This window comes from Drosophila yakuba, chromosome 2L (assembly GCF_016746365.2).
Source record: "Drosophila yakuba strain Tai18E2 chromosome 2L, Prin_Dyak_Tai18E2_2.1, whole genome shotgun sequence".
Classification (NCBI taxonomy): domain Eukaryota; kingdom Metazoa; phylum Arthropoda; class Insecta; order Diptera; family Drosophilidae; genus Drosophila; species Drosophila yakuba.
This window is the reverse complement of record NC_052527.2, coordinates 18,007,654-18,029,389: the sequence shown is the minus strand read 5'-3', so window position 1 is coordinate 18,029,389 and position 21,736 is coordinate 18,007,654. Positions and strand designations below refer to the sequence as shown.

At 46.3% G+C, this 21,736-nt stretch overlaps 1 protein-coding gene and 1 long non-coding RNA gene across 14 annotated transcripts in view; one reads left to right on the top strand and one right to left on the bottom strand.

The window, feature by feature from the left end:
* LOC6528744 overlaps nucleotides 1–21,736 on the top strand; it is a 71,353-nt gene that overhangs the window by 41,905 nt on the left and 7,712 nt on the right. For 4 of the 13 annotated variants that reach the window (XR_005560365.2, XR_005560366.2, XR_005560364.2 and 1 more), the window contains exon 3: nucleotides 17,560–21,535. The exons of 6 other annotated variants lie outside the window; for them this stretch is intronic. The gene's annotated coding sequence lies outside the window, so the exon portion shown is untranslated. The remainder of the gene's footprint in view (nucleotides 1–17,559; nucleotides 21,536–21,736) is intronic. 3 more of the 13 variants (XR_005560368.2, XR_005560370.2, XR_005560369.2) reach the window with 3 other exon arrangements.
* LOC26536041 lies at nucleotides 5,105–17,560 on the bottom strand. Its single transcript, XR_005560373.1, has 2 exons — nucleotides 11,303–17,560; nucleotides 5,105–11,238 (listed from the first exon to the last, which is right to left on the bottom strand). It is a non-coding gene; the product is annotated as an uncharacterized LOC26536041 (long non-coding RNA).

Sequence of the window (21,736 nt, the reverse complement as noted above, 5' to 3'; positions counted from 1 at the left end):
TGCGGCGTTTGATGTAAGTCTGTAAGTTCTGCAGATGAATGGGATGAGTGGGATGGGGTGGGGTGAAGTGAGGAGAGTGGCAGTGGGAGTGGGATGGAAGAGTGCTGGGTGGTGGAAAATCCAGCCGTTGCAGGAGAGCAACACTCAGCGTTTTCTTTCGAATAGTTTCGCCGGGCTAAGTGGGGGCTTAATTAACATAAGCGAGCGAGCGAACGAGCGCATTTCGCTGAAATGGGGCTACCCCACTCCTGGCTGTCCCCGACGAGCGTGTATGCTTGAAAGCTTTTACCGCACACATACTGTGACACAGATCAGTAGCTGGCCTGGCCAAAAAGTGGAGGCAAAACTGTCAAATTGCGCTTGAGCTGGGCGAAAAAAAAACGCCGCACATTTTCAAGTGCAAAATTGTCAAGTGCTGCGAATGCAAAAGTTGTTCGCCATTTTTCGTCTTTCGGGTTTTTTCGACAGACATCAATATGCAACAAGGAATGCGAACAAAGCAATGTGATTAAAAAGGCAACAGAAACAAAGGGCGCAGCACAAAAAATAGTTATTTATGTGCGCTCATTTGTTCTCTTATATATGCACATAGAAAACGGGCACAATGTCCTTTCGGGGGTGTCCTTTGTAAGTGGGGCACAGTCCATTTCCTTGACCGAAACGCAACCGAAGGCTAACGCTATATGCACTCCTTAATATTTACAGCCGCCATTGTCCAAGTACAAGAGTGTGTGTTGCTGTGAAATAAAAATAAATGCACTTGAGTGTTTGTTGTGTGTGTGTGAGTGTGGGTGTGTGTGTGTGTGTCAGTGACGTCAGCTGATTCTTATCGATGCAGCCCAGAAAATCAATCTTCCTCCAGCCCCGATTGAGAACCAAACTTGTCTCGAGAGCAAATTTGCACAAATTTGCAACTAAAATGAGTTTCAGCCGGGGGGACGAAGGGAAACCCATTCAGATTACATGCCGGAATAAGTTTCCAGCTTCAGAGAAGGATCAGTCTTTAAGTCCTCAAAAGAGGTCACAAAGGATAACAGATAACGAACGAGTTCTTAAAAAATAGCAGAGCTTACAGACACGGACACAGACTGACAGCTGGCAAAACAATTCCCCACAAATCTTTATCACCTTGCCCGAGTAATAGGTCTTTACTCTTCAGGTAAAACGCTGCTAAGTTGTCTTCCAAATATCGCAGGTCCATGATGCAATGCAGCCGAGCCGTGGCAGTGAGCGGGGATTTAAGACATGGCCGAAAAAGAGGTCCAATACGAGTTTCCAGCTGGCAAACAATCAACCCCGTTAAGCCTTTGTTTCTTCTGTTGCATTTGTTGACAGACGAAACCGCGATATGCGCGCAGGAAATTGAGTGTGCAACATCCTGGGGCCAGTAACCCACCCACCCACTCGTCATCCTCCTCCTCCTCTTTCTCCTTTTCGGCCTCCCTTGGATTCCATCCTTCCTCCGACTTTCATTCCGCAGAGACCACAGGCTACACGGAATTGCTTGGCCAGGTGGATTATCTCGACCTTGGCGGTTCATGTGGCAGCCAGAAAGGTACACTGAAACCATTTTTGAAAGGATTAGTGATAAAATTAATTGAATATATTAGTAAAGTTTAGCACTTCTTTCTTGTCTAAATGCTTGGTTTAAATTCTAATTCTTGTCATTTTAATATGTTCAAAGGTAAACATAAATTTTAAAATATACTTCGCAGTGTTTGAAAAGTCTTGATTAAAATTAAAATTTAATTTTTTGATCTTATTCATTCATATTATTAATTCATGCAAATGCATCGGACATTAGCCTTAATATTATTTTTGGCCCAGAAAGCTTAGAATTATGACGATTCGTGTGCAGGCAGACAGCCGCATCATCTTCAATCAGCTGCCCACTTGGGCAGCCACTTTCGCCACACTTGATCCTTTTGTTTATGCAAATCAAAAACTGTTGCCCATGGCCCACATTTCTGTGGAATCATTTTCCTACCTCAGGACCCTCCCTCCCCGTTCCGTGCCACCCTTTTTCATTTGCGTGCATTGTCAGTTTCGCCTTGGCGCGCTTCCGCCTTCGCAAGTTATTTGCATCAGGCTGAGGCATTCTTTTCAGTTTCAGTTTCGGCTTCAGTTTCTCCGCCATTTGGGCCAGAAAGCGGCGCATTCTTCAAGGCAAGGGCCCAATTTGTTGCAGCCTCTTTGGCTGCTGATGCAGCTGCTCGGTTCGTAATGGCCACTAACTTGTGCCACAGAGTGTGTGTATGAGTGGGGTGGCAGTGGGGAAAGCAATTAAGTCTTTGTCTCCGCGAATTGAGCAAGGGTCCCCTTACCCGCCGGGGCATTTTAATGTCTTTCGCGAACTTGACCAGGCCAGGACTCAGCTGGCAAGTCGCAGGACTTGACACGCCAGGACAATGCATCAGTCAAGTTGTTTTTAATTAACCAAGTCGGGTGGAATGAGTGGAAAGGCGCAACTTTTCTACTTACTTACGAGCATTGTCTGTTTTCGCATGCAATATTTGAGCGCAAAGTCCGGACAAGCAATTTAAGTCAAACAATGCGAATTCGAGTCAGAAAGTCAGCTTCAAGTGCCAAAGCAGTCAGCAAAGTTCCTCACATCCCATCCCCATCCCCTTCCCCATCAGCCTGCTCCGACCTGTTCTCAACTTTCGGAACTGTTTTAACTCAATAAGAGCAGTGCAAATACGAGTACAAGGGCATTGTATAGTACATGGCATCTTCAAACGGAAACTTTGCGTTCGCCATTGTAATCGGAGCCACGGCTGAGAAACTTTTCGGCAGCCAACGGACTGAGATGGGCTAATAAAAAATTATTTTAATATGCATAAATCGCTTCTTGAGTCCCGTCCCGACTTCAAAGACGGACCTTGTGACGCCGGGCGTGGAGCTCACACATCCGGCTCGGCCGTCCGTCAAGTAGGGATGCTCGTCCGATATTTGTCCGCCGGAAACCGTACTGCTACTGACACTGAACTGACGGAATCTCCTGGGAGGAGGAGTCAAACCTTTCGCGAACCTTTGTTCCTTAGCAAAATGGAGAGCAGGAGGGGGGGAATGTGTCAGCTTGGGATTGACCGGGCCACATCCATTTGCGGTCATCATTGACATTCGCTTCGGCCCCAACATTTCCGACGAACGACAGACACAAAGTTGTAGCCCTCATTTCAGCTGGCGATGACAGGCCGTCTAATCGGCTCCTGAAATAGAATCCCCCAGCGCAAATCTGTCATCGGTTCGCACTGACAGCCTCCGTTTGCACTTCACCCTTCAATCCGCCCTGTCCATCTCGCAGTACTGCAAAAATAGAAAATGCATTTTACCACCATTTTCCGCAGCCCCTGCCCCGTCGGCATCCATTTCCCGCACCGTGCTATGACACCAGCTGCTTGCGAACCTGCGAACTTTGCAGCTCGCTGCGCAAAATTCGCACAATCGAGTGGGCCAAGCTATCCCAAATTGCGTATACGCCGCGTGGCACCAGAGTTGCAGGCGGCAAGACTGCACAACGACTATTTGCTCAAATTAGCGAATTCCAAGTTGAACCAGAACGACCCAAAATACTACGTGGGATATAGGGGTGATTGGTTTACCATTATGACATTTTAATCTTTAAATGGCCCCTCTGTATTGCAAAAAGCCAATAACTACCTCCTGTGTTTTAAAGCAAAATCTATGATTTTGAATAAATCCTCTTAAAATCTGTGTTAGCTCTTATCACAAATATTTGTGCAGCCTTTAGAGTCATTTGGAAAATTGACAAGTGTTATTGCATTGTTCGAATGTTTGATTTGCGTAAATCTGAGGATAAAACTTAAAAAATATAACTTTTTAGTGAATCGCATGATTATTTTCCTTATCAAACGTTTTATCGTTTTTCTAAAGTTTCGTTGTCTATTTATAATTCTTCTTTCGTTGTTTAATTACTTTAGTGAAAAGGTAAAAGAAAACTTTACTTACACGAACGTGAGCCGTAACCATATTTAATTTTAATTTTCCCCGGTGAGTTGAAACGTATGATTTCTCAAACTTCCTCCTTCTCTGTTTGCTTACATATTTTTTTCATTTACTTTACGGTGCAAAGTCTCAAGATTTCCGCCACGAACACTTAAAAAACGATCCAAGGCTTCCGCCACCGGCCCTCCAGCAGAATCCTGGTTGCGCTCCATCGAGGCGGCCTAAACGTGCCAGAAGTTATGCTACATGGCCTAATGTCATTTGCATATTTCGTCCGCCATTTTGCACTCAGACGCACACAAACACAATGGCACACACGTACAGACGCACACACGCACATGCGAGGCTGCCCCGCCCAGTTATCCTTTTTCACTTTTCTACTGCCAGGATTTCATTTCATTGTTGAGCACAAGCAAATATTGAAATTAGAATACAAATTAAAAAGCTTTTAATGCAAACAGGCAAAAGGTTTCGGCTTCGCTCTCCGGTCAAAGTTATCGTCTGGTTTTGGTTTCTGGGAAACTCGTGTTGTTTATAGCTGAAACTGCCGCGCCCTTCTAAAATCCTGCAGGCCGCTGCTGTTGACTTTGGCCTTGGCGCACAAGAGGCCAAAATTTATTTCCCCCTATATATTTGTCCGTTCTGATTTGCGATTTTTCGATTCCACTATAAAAACGCAGAGCACGACCACAGCGATTTGTGTTTTGGCAGTCGTAAACTGATATTCACATAGGCTTGTGCACCGAAAACTAGGAAAACAAGTTTACTAAGCTTCAACTAAATAAATACTAGCTTTTTATTAACTGTATGCATAGACAGATATGCAGTTTTATTATATTATTAATGTATTTAAGCAGAACGACTTCTATAAAAAAACACATACTAGCTAGTAAATCGTTTTATTTGAGTTCAAAGCCAAAGCCTTTAACAGTTTCCTTAAGCTATGTAGTAAAATTCTCAATATTGCTTATAATTTTGAAAATCAATGAATTTACCCAAAACTCACTTCCAAATAATTGCAATTTGGTTTACAAAAGGTGCCATAAAAACTGACAGTTGATGGAGCAAACCATTTGAGCCGTGACCAGCAGATAAAATATTATGCTTCAATTGAGCACTTCTGGATTTTTTCGTATTTTTCGTATTTATCCAATGTCGCCACAGTCAGTGCCACTATATCCTCCCGTATCCTATATCCCATCCGACTTTGCCCTTCTATCCTATCCTATCGCCGTTCCTTTTCCTGCGCGGCCGAGAGCAAACTGGGCCTCGACAACGCCAGAATAAACAGGGGAAAGCAAACAAACAAAAAAACAATTTTACGTTTCACTTTGCACAGGACGGGGGGGTAAGGAAATCGAAGGGGGCGGTGGGCGGTGCAAAAACATACAAGTATTGACCTGCTTTTGTTCACATGATGCTAAATGCGCCGCATAAGTATGTGTGCTCTGTTGGGGCGAGTGTGTGTGCCAATATTTCGACAATCCTTGGTGCGACACATGGAGCGGTCCTACATTGATGGCCCCGAGTGCTGCGGGCTGTCCGCTGCGGTTATTGCAAAAAAGCCGAGAACCAGACGCACGGTAGTAGAGGGAGGGGAGGGTGTTGGTGGGAATGTGCAGCAGCTGGTCGGTCGGCGATAACAGTCTAGTTCTTGCTGTTTCTGTAGCTGTATAGCTATAGGCCTGCAGCAGATCCTTTGCCGGAGCTCCCATCCTCGAACCCTTTGTATAATTACCGCAACATAAATAATCCATCAGCGCGGCCATGTGCGCCGGATAATGGATTGTGTTTCGAATTTTTTGCCGTTCGCTTACGCTTTCTTTATCATTGCACGCAGTTGCATAATTGAATATTAATTATTCACAAATTGTTAAATTGCCAATTCTCGCTTAATGAGGCCAGCAAATGTTTGCATTCCTTCCCCACGGGGCAATAAATCAAGTGGATGGAAATGCCCCTACCCCTTGCATGCCAATACATACATATATACATATATATGTACTTTGAACAGAGGTGCTCCTTTGGCCAAGAATGGCTTTGGAAAGAAAGTGCTGCAAGTTGATTGATTAATACAATAATGCGCTGATAGACCGATAGGCTGCATTCACTCTGATGCCTTTTTCCTTTTCCTTTGCAAGTGAACAAACAGCAGCCGGCAAGGGCAAACAAAATGAGATGAATATCCATTTCGCAGATTGCCTTGAAAGGGGGAGGGGGCCAAACGGGCGGAGCCCACCTTTGATGATTAGAGTAATGCACTACGGGAATAGATATATTGCTTTCTGACGCTGCAAGTGCGGCAAGGTGGCGTGTCCATAAACTGCATCGAATATTAGCGGAAAAAGCCAATTTCGAGAGCCCTTTTTCAGTGTTCCAATGCCCGGCGACAGAAAATGAAAAAGGAAATGGAATGTTAAGGCCGCGTGAGGCTGCCAATGAGTCCCAAGAAGCTGAAAAGGCCACCTATCCGCAATGGCCTGTTATTATGTGAAAGCCAAGCGAACTTGTATATATTTTACTTATTTCCCATCATACATTTCCTTTATTGATAAAGATACTGTAGCTTATTGGAATAATCTGTTCACAATACACGGTAGTATTTTGAACTTGTGAAGTGATTATTTTTGTGAAAATCATCTGACCGGAAATGGTGTTACCCTCGGGCAAGAAACAAAGGGACGTGAAAGACACGTCTTTAATTTAGCCGTGCTCTACGGCGGAAGTTCGCTGGCAGAACGTCGATTCCAATACCCATAACCGTGAACGAGACTGCGAAAGAGACAAGCAGCGAGATGTGCCAGCGGAATTGATGCAAATGAAAAATGTCAACTATTTGCGAAATGAACAGCGACTCTGCGACACAAGGATATTGAAGGGAGGTGGAGGGGCGGCATATGGAACGGCAAACAAGCTCCGTTTATGCTCTAAGATTCACGAACTCGGGAAAGCGTGAAATCTAAGTTGACCCCAAATGCATGCTTAAATTTGTGCCAGCTAATTGATGGTTACCATTTTGCTGAAGACTGTGCTAACTTTTCTCTTATCGTGTGATTAGTTCTAAGTACTTTTATATTTTAGAGGCACGAGTTACCATTAAACATGTGAAAGCATCAAGATAATACAATTTGACACTTTCATGGTCAATGTGCCCGACAACGTGTGCTGTGTTTGCACACCGGGAATTCATTTCGTGAAATGGGCAGGGCATAAACATGGACACAGACACACTCGCAGAACCCTGTGTGTAGTACATTTGTGCGTTCGCACGATCCCATGTTTATTTATTCATTGCAAGTAATAAGCCAGCTTCCAGAGCTCCGCACAGCTGTCCTAGACATCCGAGCGTAATGTAATATTTTTACAAATTTATATTCATTCCATTTGGCGATGTGAATTTTTAAAACAAACTTTGAACCCATCCCGGCGAAGTGGACTCATGTCACACATGAGCTACATTCGGACTGTTTGTTGGCTAAAAGGGGCGCAGGGGTGCCTGAAGGGAGGAGTGAAGGGAGGGGCGTGGCAGAGCTTCAGGTGGCCGGTAGCACTTGTAATTACGCAAAGAGCATAAGCAATTTGCAGTCTGACCGAGCTCTGGAAACCTGAATGCCGGGAGCAGGCGGATGAGCCCTTAAGCTGCTTGGTTTTTGGCCAGCTACCATTAACCGAGTTGGTTACATGTGCACGCATTCTAAATTAAAGTGCAGAAAGCTTTGGTAAATTTGAATTGTTATTGCACAATTTTGAAAGATACACAGCAGTCCATTACAGTACAAATGAAGTGCAACATAAATTTGTTTTCAAAATGAAAATGGTTTTCATAATTCATAATGTCGCCCTACTGCTGTAAGTATATTTTCTTTACCAACGCTTTTAATTACATTTTAATTGGACTAAGAGATCGAAAATCCTTCTAATGTCCTGAGACATGCGAGTTTGAGTGTTGCCTTTCACTTCAAAAATAAATATATTGTAAACTATGTATGCAAAACAAGCCATTTAACAATGAATCAGCCAGATTAAAAGTTATTTACTGCGTGCACAGGATACAACTATGAATCCGAGGTTCTCTTTAAAGTTGGCCAGAAACCGGAGAACAAAGTCAAACCAAAAACCACCCACCTCACTCGCTGTTGCATAAATTTTCACCGTGTGCGGATGGTTAAGCATACGCACTGTGATTCCAAGCGTGAAAGGGACGGGCGACAGGCTTTTGTATTCATAAATTAGCATGGGAAACATGGAAAGTGCAGAAACAACAGGAAAACAGGGTCGGGAATACCAAAACTACGATTGTCTTCGCTATTTTGCATTTGCATTTGCACTGACGTCAGACCGAAAGTATAATAATTGCAACAATATTTCATTTCCCATTTGTCGATGGGCTTGTCGATGATGGGCTTTCACTTGATGGCATCAATTTGCATTTTGCCAAAGCGCCACTGTCTCTGTGTTAATTATATGCAATTATTGTTTATGGCCGCAAATGAAAATGGAGTAATTAATTTGCTCGGCCAACAGGTGACCGAGTTTTGTGGCAGGTGTCGAATGAGTAGCCTCTGATTGGACCACCGCAAGCATATCCAGTTCTTTTTTCCCACAAAGTAATCATTACGGTGCGGATGCAAACAGGCCTTGGCCCCTACATCGCTTTCTGCTCCCAGCCGTAAATTGAATGTAAACAGCTCCTGCTCGCAGGACCCCTCGCACGATCCCTCGCACAGAGGAATTCATGAATTTTCAAATTTTCACATTTTCCAACCTGCAACGGACGTAAACGAGTTACTGCCGCAGCAGGATTTTGGATGCTGGGTGCTGGGTGTTGGATGGCTTGTTTCGCCAGCAAACTTGCTACCCCGGACAATGTGGCCGGGCCCATTAATATGATGCAGCAATGCACTGGACACGAACACTGGGCCCCACACACTCGGACACTCGGACAGAGGACACAGATTGACAACTGTGCTAATTCCGCACTCAAATGTAATTTGAGCTCAAATTACATTTCCAACTTGACGCCGAGATTGGATGGATGTGGGATGTAAGAGCACATGGGCATGTGGTGCTTTGCTGCTTTGCTGCTTTGGTGCTGTGGTGATGTTGGGGGATTAGATTTATATTACCAATTCTAATTTATTTCCCACTTAACTGTTGCCAATTTTAATGGAAATGACTGACCAGCTGACTGATGGCAGTTCTCTGAGTATGGCATGCAATGCGAAACTCGTTGTCCCAAAACACTTTGCCACACCACTCGAGCAGCCGTTGACCCAAAGTGCAGCTGGCCTTCTGCGAATCTCTGGTAAACTCTTCCAAATGGCCAACGCTTTCGATTGCGGACGTCCTGCTGCCTTTGTCAGACTATTAATGGAACGGATTTGGACGAAACGAGGAGCCATGAAAGGGGCCAAGTTGATGAGTGCACATCTCGATTTGGCATCTTCCATGGCCCATTTGAGTATCCCATTGAGCACGTTTAAAGCCGATCAAGTTTCGAGTTCATAATCACTTATTTCTCTGTGGGTAAGCATTTGCTGCTCCCAAGCCCTCGGCGTATGTGCAATTTATAATTCTAAGATTTTGACATGACTTTTCCAGGTAGAGGTGTCCAAATAAAAAAAAATAAACGACTATATGTGAGTCTTTTTCGCATAAAATTCAATTAAAATCAATTCACTACGTTAAAATATTCGTTTGCCCAATCGAATGGAAACTGAAATACTATAAATGCTTTTCCCTTTCGATGACTGCATGCCAAATGCTGTGTATTATATTTTTGCTGGCCCTGGGACAATATTGACTTTCCATTTTCCACAATAATTTCTTGTCATGCCCACGCACACACATTTACTTTTGCGTTAGCTGTGCTAATCTCTCAATGGGAAAAATAAAGCAGACGATATCCTTGAATTGTAATCAGCTTACACGAGCACGAGCATTGCAAAAATGCTCGAATGGAGAACAGCACAAATAGCTTGAAGCTCTGTCAGAAATGCTCGAAAAATAATACGTATACGCCATGTGTTACAGTATCCTATTCATGCGACGCCCCTTGTAGTTTGATTGGATTGATATGGGTGTAGTCGACGCATACAAAACGTGCGCAAGCGGTGAAGTTATTTCCTATTCATAATTTCACTGCGACTCCAGGTCTACCATTTGTATATTCTATTCTAAGTGCACTGTAAAAAGTGTACAGTTATTGCAAAATTCTTAGGCAATAAAACAGAAGCTTTATTATACACATAATACATAATTCTTCAAAGTGGATTGCGGGTAGGTTCAGTTACAACAAAGATTTTTGTTCAGAATTTTACTATTGGTATCTGATCAAAGTATGTATTCTGATTTTAACGATATTTTCTGAATTTTCTGTAGAAAAGCATTTTCTTCTGTGCATTGAGTGCAGAATGGACACTATCAGTCGGTTTTTTGTTACTTTTTACTTTTGCTGTAGACTCGTGAGATTTATGCGATTTAGTTCGGTGCCATTTCTATGCAACTGTCGTTGACAAACTGCAAGCTCGCGAAGTGGGAGTCCAGGTGGGATGAGATGGTTTCAGATGGTTTGGATTGAGATGAGGTGAGTGGAGTCGGTGGCCAGGTGTACGACTGGGGGCAGCAACAAATGAACATGCCTGTATGATGGAGCACCTGAACGGCAGCGACGACACTTGAAATTGTTTTGCGTGCTGTTCCGACCAGAGACATTCGTCAAAAGCGGAGGAACATCTTCTGGAGACATTCATCACGTCATTCGTGTCAAGCATCAGTGTCAGCGTTTAGAATGCGCTTACTCTAAGTGCGTGTTTGTGTGCTGGTTGTGTGCTCCTGCGCCTTCTCCTGCTCCTGCTCCTGGTCGCGCTTTGGCCCAATCCACACTCGCATCCATACATCCACAACCCAGCTGGGAAATGATGTTGAGAGCTGTTGCGAAAATTCCCAGCCCAAATGCCAAAATAAGATTAATTAGCCGGGGAGCTGTTTAGATGCTAGCAGCTGGCAAAGGCGAAAGGAAAGCGGGGAAAACGCGGAAAGCGCGGAAAGCGAGGAAAGCGTGGAAACCAGAGGCAGCAACAAAGGACAGAGCAAACACCTGAGATTTCCGTTTCCGTTGGGAAACGTCCTCTGTTTCCCTGCTGTTTGCCTTTGTTTCAGGCTCTGCGTTTTCCTTTGTTTCCACGTATATGTGCCTTTGCCGCTGTCGTTCTGTTTCCTGTTGCCATGCCAATATCCGTCCTCCAGTTCTGTCGTTATTCCGCTGGCCTAATTTATTTATGTTTGTCAAATTACACAACATAAACGAATCAATATGGTCCAAGGAACGAACCCAGATCACGTTCACAGGTTTTTCCCCGCCACTGCGGTCGTAGCCTTCAAAATTTTCCAATTTCGACTGCAGCAGCTGCTTTCTCAGTTTCTGAGCTGCATCTGAGTTATTGCGAAAAATTGTGTAGCACTGGTAGCGGCATGCGTCCTGATTATGGTTAGGAATTATGTCGCACATGGAGAAAATGCTTTCATTTGATTCACTATAAATTTTATTTCAAGCAAACCAACCCAGAACTAGAGATTTCCTTAAATTTTGTAAAGATTTTTTAATATATAAGCTGTTAATCAACACTTAGTTTCTAAATGCGTTCAACAACACCATATATTTCAATGATTACTGATTCAATGTTAACTTAAAACCGCAAACAGGTAAAGGATATTTTAATTTGGCTTTCATATAAGGGTATGTAATGTATGTATGTTTTTAACCAACACTAATTTCGAAATAAGATCAGCAACCACTACCAGGCTATTGAATATTTTCCAAACTAGATTATTATATGGAGTTTGGAATTATATGAGGGCATAATTCAGCAATCCTTGTTGATGGTAAGCTCTTCGGAAAGTGCCCGTTCATATTGGGCTAGAGTCAAATGGAATAGCAATGGATTTATTTGCGTGCATCGTTGGTTTCTATAACATTACGTCTCCTCTGATGCTGGCAGCATAAATCAATTAATTTCCCCTGTCACGTTACATTTTACGAAGCACAAACAACGAATAAGTTTTTCAGGCGACAAGAGCTGCGGCGTAAGAGTGCCACAATCGAACTTGGATACGTGGCACGCATACGTCCCCGATGTACATATGTTTGTATTTATGTGTACTTATGTGTATTCTTGTACATTTTTGTATGTTTTCGGCCATGACAGCCATTTGTTTGCGTTTTGTTATTTATGCGCTGTCATTTAATGAAGTCCTACGACCTGCCCGACTTTCAATATTGCGCACTTGAAGCCATCGTGTGGATTATCTACTTTGGCAAATCCTGTTTGACTGAATTTATAATACATCAGAGGGAGCTTCGGGCGAAGTGGTGTTTTTATTTTTACTTTTGAGCCAAAGTCCCTGACAAAGCCAATGGAAAGTTTTCAAATCCTTTCCAGGCAAAAAGTATTAATTTGGACATTTTCCCTTATTTCTCTCTTTTCTCTCACCTCAAGCTCGTCCTATTGGCAAAAGTTTGGTTGCTCGTCTGGTCTAAGAAACAATTACACAACGCATAGACAAAACATATTAAACAACAATTTGGGGGGCAGAAAGAGTCCGTGCGAATTTATGAATCTGCCGAGGGAGGGGGGGAAGCAAAACACATGCGAGTGCCGTAAACAAGAGTTTCCGTAAGTCCAACACAGGGCCAGAAGAAGCTGGATGCCTTCGGGCCGGGCCAGAACAGTTTGTTTGTCTTCCGTTTTCCTTGCAGCCATGCTGGGTTTCCCTGCGTTTTCCTGGGTTTTCCGACTGTTCTCGTCCTGTTTTTGTTAGGCCAGCATACGGCTGCTACTCTTCCGAAATGAAACTTTATGCCCGAGTCTTCATTACGGATTGGTTTGTGCGGTGCCCAAAAGCGATAAGTGAAATAAAATGATGCCAACCCATCACCATCACCATCCTCATTCCCAACCGAAACTTAAATCTCAGCTAGCCGCTCTGTGGTCACTGCAAACTCATTTCACCCGGCCACAGCCTTCAATCCGAGTGGATAAAGTTTCCGGGCCACAGTTTTTAGCTCATTCCGGGCCACTTATATTATTTCTGGTCAACAATTCATCAGACCTGGCTTAGATGGCCGTGGAAGCCGTCGTAGAGCTCGGACTCGATTCTCGGACCCCACTTTCGACAGCAAGTTTGTGGAATGTTCTTTGCGGCGACAGAATGTGTATAAATTTTGTCAAAAGTGTAGCAAAGCATTCAAGAATTTGTTGAATTGTGTTTTGCGAAAGTTTTCTGTGCAGTTATTTAATTGAATTTGCCACCGAAGGCGCTGGTTCAGCTACAACTGCACTGCGAAAAACGTCTATGCTTTAGTGAGCTTTGCGAACATTGTTACAACAAGAAGTACCCATTACTTATTTAAGTTGATTCTAAGGAACATTTCACCCTTCTAATTCATAAGAGCTTAAGACTACAAGTAATTTTGGGTTCGTGTCAGGCTTCTAATCAGCTCGTCCCCGATTTCAGGCAGATTATCCGGTTTTTCTCTCTGCACAGCCCGTCACAAAAGTTGAGTTCTTAAATTCTGTGTGTGTGAGTTCGTAATTTCTCGTTTAGATTCGCCCTCTCCGTTCGGCGGGGGATAAGCGGAAATAATGTGGCTGAAATACAGGACTCTTTGCTGCACTCGCCAGTGCTTCGAAGTTTTTACGATTGTTTATTAAGGAACTAAGCGCACTTAATAAGATTATGGACAGGGCGTGGTCTTGCCGGAGCCTTAGTAGCACTAAAACTGCTTGCCCTCCGCAAACAATTCAAATTAAACTGGACTCCAGCACGCCCCATCAGTGGATGGCCACTCCGTTCGACTTCGGCTTTTGCATTTGCCGCTGACAGCAGCCAACGTGAAAAGTCGGAAGGCGCACACAATCACAACGAAGTGAGTTTGCTGCATTGCATTGTGAAAGTGGAATTTTCTTTAAAATAATATTGCATAACTGCAGGCGCCGCTTTCACCCAACGCAAAAGGAGCTGCTGAGTTGCGAAAAGAATGAAATGCGAAATGTGTTTGGCCTGTGGAAGTTGGTCAAAACATTAAAGCATTTGTTGGTTATGGATTGTGAAAAGGAAGCACATTGTTTCAGCAAAGTCCAGCGTGGCGAGCAGAAAGCCGTCGTCGGAAAAGAAAGAAAAGCATGCTTTTATGGCACTGCAAAATAAGTTGCAGGCAGACAGGTAATTCTGGTAGGGAATATGTCTGCCTTGCACTAAGTGCAGCTTGTTTGGGCTCTTCAACTTGCAGTTGCAAGTGGGCAAATGTTATTCCTATTTAATCATCTTGCGGCTATTTCTGGCACTCAAATTGTTAATGGAGCCCAAGTGCAGTGCAGTGCACTTAGAGAGCTCCCAAATATACGTTAATCGTGGGCAATCTCTTGAACACACTTCTCAATGTGATGGAATCTGAAGAGATTACGATTAGAATGATCATTATCCTTGTCACTCTGCCGAGGCTGAAATGCCTGCTGCGGAATGAAATGAAATCAGCACGAGCTCGCCGTTTTTCATGTGTGAGGGAATTTTAATTGTGCCGGAGGATGAGGAGGTTGGATGTTGGAGGTTCGAGGTTGGAGGTTGGAGGAGCAGCTCCTTCATCGCTCTCGAGGACATCGCTTTGCCGGCAGAGAATGCATTCCCTTGCATAATATTCGTCGTTTAATCGGATTACGGCGACGTCACAGCAGGAAACACAGCATTTCCACATTCACACACTCGCACGTCGAGTTGGCGTCCTTGTGCAAATACATTTATGGCCGAAAAAAGATTTAAGGCAAACACGGTGCAGAGATTTAATAACATTAAGTGACATCTGTTGTCTTCGTGGGCGCCAATCGCTTCGCTTGTTTACGACAACCGTAGCCACCAGAAACCAGCGAAATTAATTGGTCGCACTTACTGCCACGCCCCCTTCTGCGGCAGCCCCCGCCAACCGAATATCCAACCAGATCCTGACCAAGTGCGTGGGCGTGCGTTTAATGCCCCTTTGATTTTCACACTAGCACGGCCAGAAGCCGCCAACGCCAGCCGTATGCCTCCTGCTCCTCCGCCTCCCCAATCTGATTCCCATGGAACTCCCCCCTGATAGCTGGCAGGAAAGCACTTGGCGATATGGGCGCTGCCCGAGGGGCGTGGCACGCCAAGGGCGGGCTTAATTACGCACGTATGGCTGTTTAAATTGGGTTGCCGTCGGGTCGGGGATGTTAGTTTTATGTTAATTAAGTATTGTTTATGTCAGTTAGGGCGTGCGGAATCGAAGTGGGGGATTGGAATACAAATCGTATTAACTTGGGCGAAAGAAACGGGAAATTAATAGGGATCAGGTCCTAAGAGGTGGCAACAGACGTCTTAATAGGCTCGTGCGCCTCTGAAAAGTGTGAGGAGCATAAAGTATACAATTTAGATAAGCTGTCGGAGGAAGTAATAGGTTAGGGTTGCCCAGCGATAATAACTTGATAATAATGGGTTCTATTTGTTAACCAGACATCCTCCTGTCATCAACATTTTCCTTAAGGACTAACCTAGTGGTATACAAAAATTGGAATCACTTTCTATCCGGTTGAAGAAAGTTTTTTATGTGAACAAGCATATAAGTAATACATGGGCCATATCTGTTCATTCTTTTTAGTCCAATTCATTATTGGATGCTATGGGGCAGCTAGCCACAGTCAGTCATCCTTCATCTTTCACCTTTCGGCCGACATGGCAGCAGTGTAGGAAGCTGTTTAGGATTACGCAGCATATCACAGTTGCGCCTCTGACCCGAACACGATTTTGAAATTAAATCCAGGCCCGGATAGGAATCCGTCTCACAAAAATGTGACACAAAAGACCTCGAAAGAGAAATGTGGCAAGTGTCGCTGCACAAAGCCAGCGCCTGAGACACCCGATAGGCGGCAGGCAACCAGAGCCACGCCCACCTGGCCCCAGTTGCCTCCAACTTGTGATATAATGCCAGTAACAGGCGTTGCCATTGACAGTGCCACATGGTTACAGTGGAAGTGGAAGTGAGCCCTACACGCACATATATTATATATATATGTATCTTCCACTTAAGCTGCGTTAAACATATTTAAAGTACGTGATGCTTAGCGTCTTCCGAGCATTTGGAGCCCCTCTGCCTGGTTGCATAGGCAAATTTTAATATGTTTAACTCGTTTTGGTTGCCTCGGCTGCGCAGCTAGAAACTTGCCCAGGACCCGGGTGAGACCAGGCCAAGTCAGGCCAAGATGATGGCGTTAATTTTTAACGGCCTGTTAGTCGGTATCATTTGGGCGAGGCTAGGCGGGCATCGTGCATAAATGTCACCGACGCGCTCATCCATCAATGAGCTCTGAAAAATTAACTCTGTGAGTGACAGTGGCAAAGGACTTCTGCTCCACAAAGCCTTTTTGCAAAGTGAAAGTGGAAGTGGAAGTGGCTGGCTGTGGCGTGTCGTTTTAAATTATGCAAAACGCTACAATTCCTCGGCTCGTGGCCTGCCAAAGGTACAGCTGAATGATGAATTGTGTTGGCCAAAGAGTTACCGATGAACACGGCGGAGGGGTGTGGGAATTTGCGGCCCGAACTGGGAATTTGCGGCTACGAGGGCAGTTCCATAGATTAAATTTGATTATGCTACATTACCCGACAACGAGTCCGCTACGTGATCGACTTACGGGACGGCAATCGGAAAAGGCCGTAAAGCCATTCGGTGCAAGGCCGAAAACTAAAGGCATTATCGTTTTAAAAATGTATGAAAAAGTTTCGATGAAGCTCTAGGGGCGATTAAGAGAGTGTCCCAAACGGCAGAAGCAAACTGAATTAATTATCTATTTTTGAGTGCATTAAAAACTATGTCAAGCTAAAATCGTGCGGTTGACAAAAGTTGCACAACTGTTTGCTCGTGCAACACTTAACTTTTTTAACTTTCTCCGGTCATGTAAGCATAATTAAAATTAGAACATTTTGTTTGACTCCATGGCATATTTGATAAGCAGGATGGTAAACTATTAACTTTGTAATTTCAATTGCAAAAACTCTCACTGCTTCATTTAACACTATGTTAATCCACTTATTGTCCAAACTTAAATCTTTTGAAAATCTCTATATTAAATATTTTCGTCTAGCTAGCAAAAAACTAAGCTGATTTAACTTTTGCTTGCGAAAAAGTTTTATAATTGCCGGCCCTCAGACCGCACTTTTAAATTTAAGTAAAATTTGAGAAAGGATAAAGCAGCTCCTGGGCTCACTGGACCATTCGCAATGACTCATTAATGAGAGCTTGACTCGGCTCAATTAGGAAAATCCATGGCGTTGTTTTCCTCATTTTCTCCATTTTAGCTTTTATTCCATTCGCTTTCGGTCTTCTGTGTACTACTACCACTTATTCTCTCCAACATTCTAAGGCTGTTTTCCATCACTTACTTTGCACATGGCACAAACAACACACGACATCACCATAAACCACCCAACACCCACTAGCCACCATCCACCACCCACCACCCCCCACAGCCCCCAGCTTGCTAATACGTTTTTTACGAATTTCTCTCTCTTTACTTCTAGTTGTGCTTTTGTATTTGCCAATTTTAATGAGTGTAGCAAGCAAACCAAGCAAGAAAAACAAAAACCAAATCCAAAAAACAGAAATAGAAACAGAAACAGAAACCTAAAACTTTAGCAAACAACAAAAAACACCACAACAACCACATCAATAACAGAGCATTTTGTACAACAAGCACAGCGAAAGCTAGCAAAGTCCCACCATTATCATCATCAACAACAATAATAACAACAACAACAACAACAGCAGCAACAAAAACTCATTTGAAATGCAACGAATAAAAGACAACAAGAACAACCAGCACGTACACAATGTGACAATAAAACAGTGTGGCCAGTAGCAGCTAGAAAGCAAAAAGCCAAAAAGGAATTTAATTGCACGCACTAGACGAGAAGTAGCCATAAAAGAGCCAGCAGAAACAGCCAAAAAATAAAGCAAAAAACACCAAAAACAGCCAGAACACCGAAACAGTGATAAAAATCGAGAACGAACGCACAAGCAGAGAGAAACCCGAGAACGCAGCCGAGAAATCAGAAGTTATATAATATCAATTCAAGCGTACTTTTCCAACTTTCCTCTCTTGTTGTCGAATGTCCTTGCACCGCCCTTAAACTCTCGCTCTGTGTGTGTGCATCCCGTTCACATATGTGTGTGTGTGTCTCCCGCCCCACCAGTACCCTTCCCCCACATCCGTTCCACGATCGGTGTCCGTGTTTGTCGTGTAGCACCACCACCTAGAGCAATCCAGCACCACCAAACAGCAATAAAGAGCACCCTCACAAGTAAAAATAAGATCAAAACCGCAGCAACCACAATATATACCACCTGCAATAGCAATAGCCATAGCAATAGCAATAGCAACAGCAATCGACTCGGCGGTGCAACCACCCTAAGAGCCAGCTGAACCACCGACCTCTGGGGCTGACAGGTCAGAGTGAAGTACCCACTAGCCAACCCAAATAGCCTCCTGGTTCCTGGTTCCTGGTAGCTCCCGATAGCTCCCCGATTGATCCACTCCACATAATCACATACCAGCACCACAATTGCACATTACTACCATAGATACCCCCGGCAGTACTACTACCGCATGGAGCGCGGCACCAGCGGTGGTCAGCAGCAGCAGCAGCAGTCATCGCACCACCACCACCAGCAGCAACAGCAGTCGTCGCACCACCAGCAGCAGCACGCGCACCACCAGCAGCAGCGACACCACCAGCATGTCGTCGCCGTTCACAGCTTCGATCCTTATCTGACCGTCGGCGGGGCGGACGAGGAGCACACGTCGGGCACCTCGTCCTTTGACAATCCCGCCACCAAAAAGAAGCCGCCCAAGCTGAGGCCCATCCACCGATCCCTGTCCATGGCCATCGATAATTATGCACCGTCTTCCGGGGATCTCGACATGGATTTGGACATGGAAATGGGCATGGAGATGGGCATGGACATGGACCTGGACATGGAGATGGACTTGGAGGGCGAGGGCATCATCATCAGTGAGAAGCCGCTGATCCACCGCTCGGCCTCGCCCCTGCCCCATCCCCGATCCGGAGCCCTACCCCCGCAGACCCTAGCAATCCCAGCACAACAGCAACAGCAACATATTATATCCCATCCCAGCCAGCGTGGCGGCGGCGGTGGTGGCACCGGCAGTGGTGCCGTTTCCCCAGCCCTTTCTGCCCGCCAGCAACACCATCACCTCCTCCAACAACAACAACAACAACACCACCAGCAACAACAACACCAGCAACAACACCAACAACAACAACAGCAACATCAGTTGCACTTGCACACTTTTCAGCAACTTGCCGCACAGGCAGCTGCTGCACGGCATCAGACAACCCACCAGCAGCATTCACTATCGCACCGCCAACATCCGCAACAACATACGCATCCACATCAACAGCTTCAACATCCGCATCCGCATCAGCATGCGCACTCGAAGAGCTCACCAACCTCACACGCGGTTAGCCCGGTGCTGGGCCAGCAGCACCGCCAGCAGCCGGACATTTACCTGGTCAGCAGCAGCAGCAGCCTGGGCGATGGTGTCGGTGTGGGCAGCTTGGGCGTGGGCGTGGGCATGGGCATGGGTATGGGGCGATCGTTGGGCGGGAGCACATCGCCCATTCAGTTCATCGACGTGGACGATATGCCCAATCCGACGGTGGCCCCGCATCAGCGCCCTATGCATCCGCTGAAGAAGAACCTGTTCCGGCGATCCGACACCATTGACGTCCATCCGTCTACCAATTTTCAGATGAAGAAAACGCATTCCTTCCACGCGCAACAGGATCCCGCCGCCCTGGACCAAATCCAGCTGGCCGTAGCAGCCGGCTCGGCGACCTCCAGTCGTCGCACCAGTTCGGTGAGGGGCAACTTCCTAATGCCCGGTCCGCCGGGCGGTGCCAAAGAGATATCCCGCTCACCGTCGCCCAGCCGACGGGGCTGTCGCTCGCACCGATCGTTCAACGATCCGGGTCGGAGGCCCAGTGTGAAGCCGGACTCGGTGGTGGAATCGCAGATCCGACATCCCTCGCTGAACGATGACCTCATGGAGCCGATGAACGGACGGAACCTCTTTGCGGCACCCACCAATCTGTCGCTGGAGAATGAGCTGTTCGTGGACACGCGTTCGCGCAGCAACAGTCACACCAAGATGGAGGAGCTCGGCCTTGCGGAGATCACCGCCGCTGCCGTGGCCGTGCAGCGATTGCGCAAGAGCTCCGGAGCGGGATCCTTCGAGGATGCAGCCGCCGGTCACAGTGCCACCCACCCGCCTTCAGCAGCAAATAGCATCAAGCAGAAGCGGGACTCACACCACCCACACACCCGCCAAGTTAGCACGCACAGTTTGGAGCTAGACGGACGACCATCGACCTCTGCGGCAGCGGCAGCCGCAGCAGCGGGCGGACATGGACTGCAGCTCCACAGCGCGGCGGCCGCAGCCAGTGCAGCGTACCACTTCAAGCGGGGCGCCCAGCACGGGCGGTCGCTCTACCTGTCGCCCAGCAATCTGGAAGAGCTAGCCGTCCACCGGCCAGGTGTTCTGGCAGCAGCAGCGGCTTTCCAAGGCACCAACGCCAGTGCCAGTGTGAAGCAGGCCAAGGCCCTGCACAGCGCCAGCGTACGACTCCGTAGCTATCGGGAGACACTGAGCGCCTCCAAGAAGTCCAAGAGCTTCATCGGAGACGCCAGTGCTGGCAGCGGTCCGCAGGCGGGCGACGACTTCGAGCTGAGCTCGCCCCACCGACGCAACAGTCGCCCGCTATCCACAGTTGTGCCTGGGTCCAGCATCGAGGAAATCAAGAGGAGTCCTCGACCCATTTCCGCTTCGGCGGCAGCGGCTGCCTTCCTGGAGGAGAAGCGACCCAGCTTCGAGAGGAAATCCTCGCTAACGTACGACCACGAGCTGAGCGATGCCGCATTTGCGGCCCAGGTGCTGAGGCCCTTTCACCACAAACTGGCTGCCGGACGGAAGGGGTCAGTGACCGGAGGCTCCCACAAACTGAAGAAGAAGTCGCTGAGCGATGACACCGACGAGGATGAGGCGGCGGATCGCAAGCGCAAGCGGATCGTCTGCATTGTCCTGTCCACGGTCCTGTTGTGCCTGGTGTGCGCCAGCGTTTTTGTGCTGACCATCACGCTGACCTCCAGCTCCGGCCAGGGCGGAAAGAAGGCGCATTCGTTCAGCAGGGACACGCCCGTCCACTGGACGGGCATGCGGCCCTCATGAACTCCAACGCAGAGGCTGTGCTTCGGCCATTTCACCAACCTGCCAGCTGGCTATCCCCTGACTTTGGACTCGATTTCGTTAACGTTTGCGTTTTCGCTTCCGCTTCGATTCCGTGCTGTCGTTCCGCTCCATGTTTTGTTTCCTCTGAGTCTCCGGGTCTCTGGTGGCCCCGAATTGTCCAACTGACGCTTAAAGACTGCGGGAGAGAGGCAACTAGAGGAGACGCAGCGGCAACTATCGAGGAGTCTGTAAGTAGGCAAGGCCATGAGTTTGTGTTTCTAAAAGTAGAAATGGATGTTGCTGGATTTGCACAAGTCTCAAACCGCAGAGAGCTTCGATTGTTGATAAATGATTTGCGTCTTGTCGCTTGCTTTTGATAAAATGAAAAAGTGAGGAAAAGAATTATTTTCACGCTGAGTGCAGTTTTACAACACCCCACAGTGGGCGCC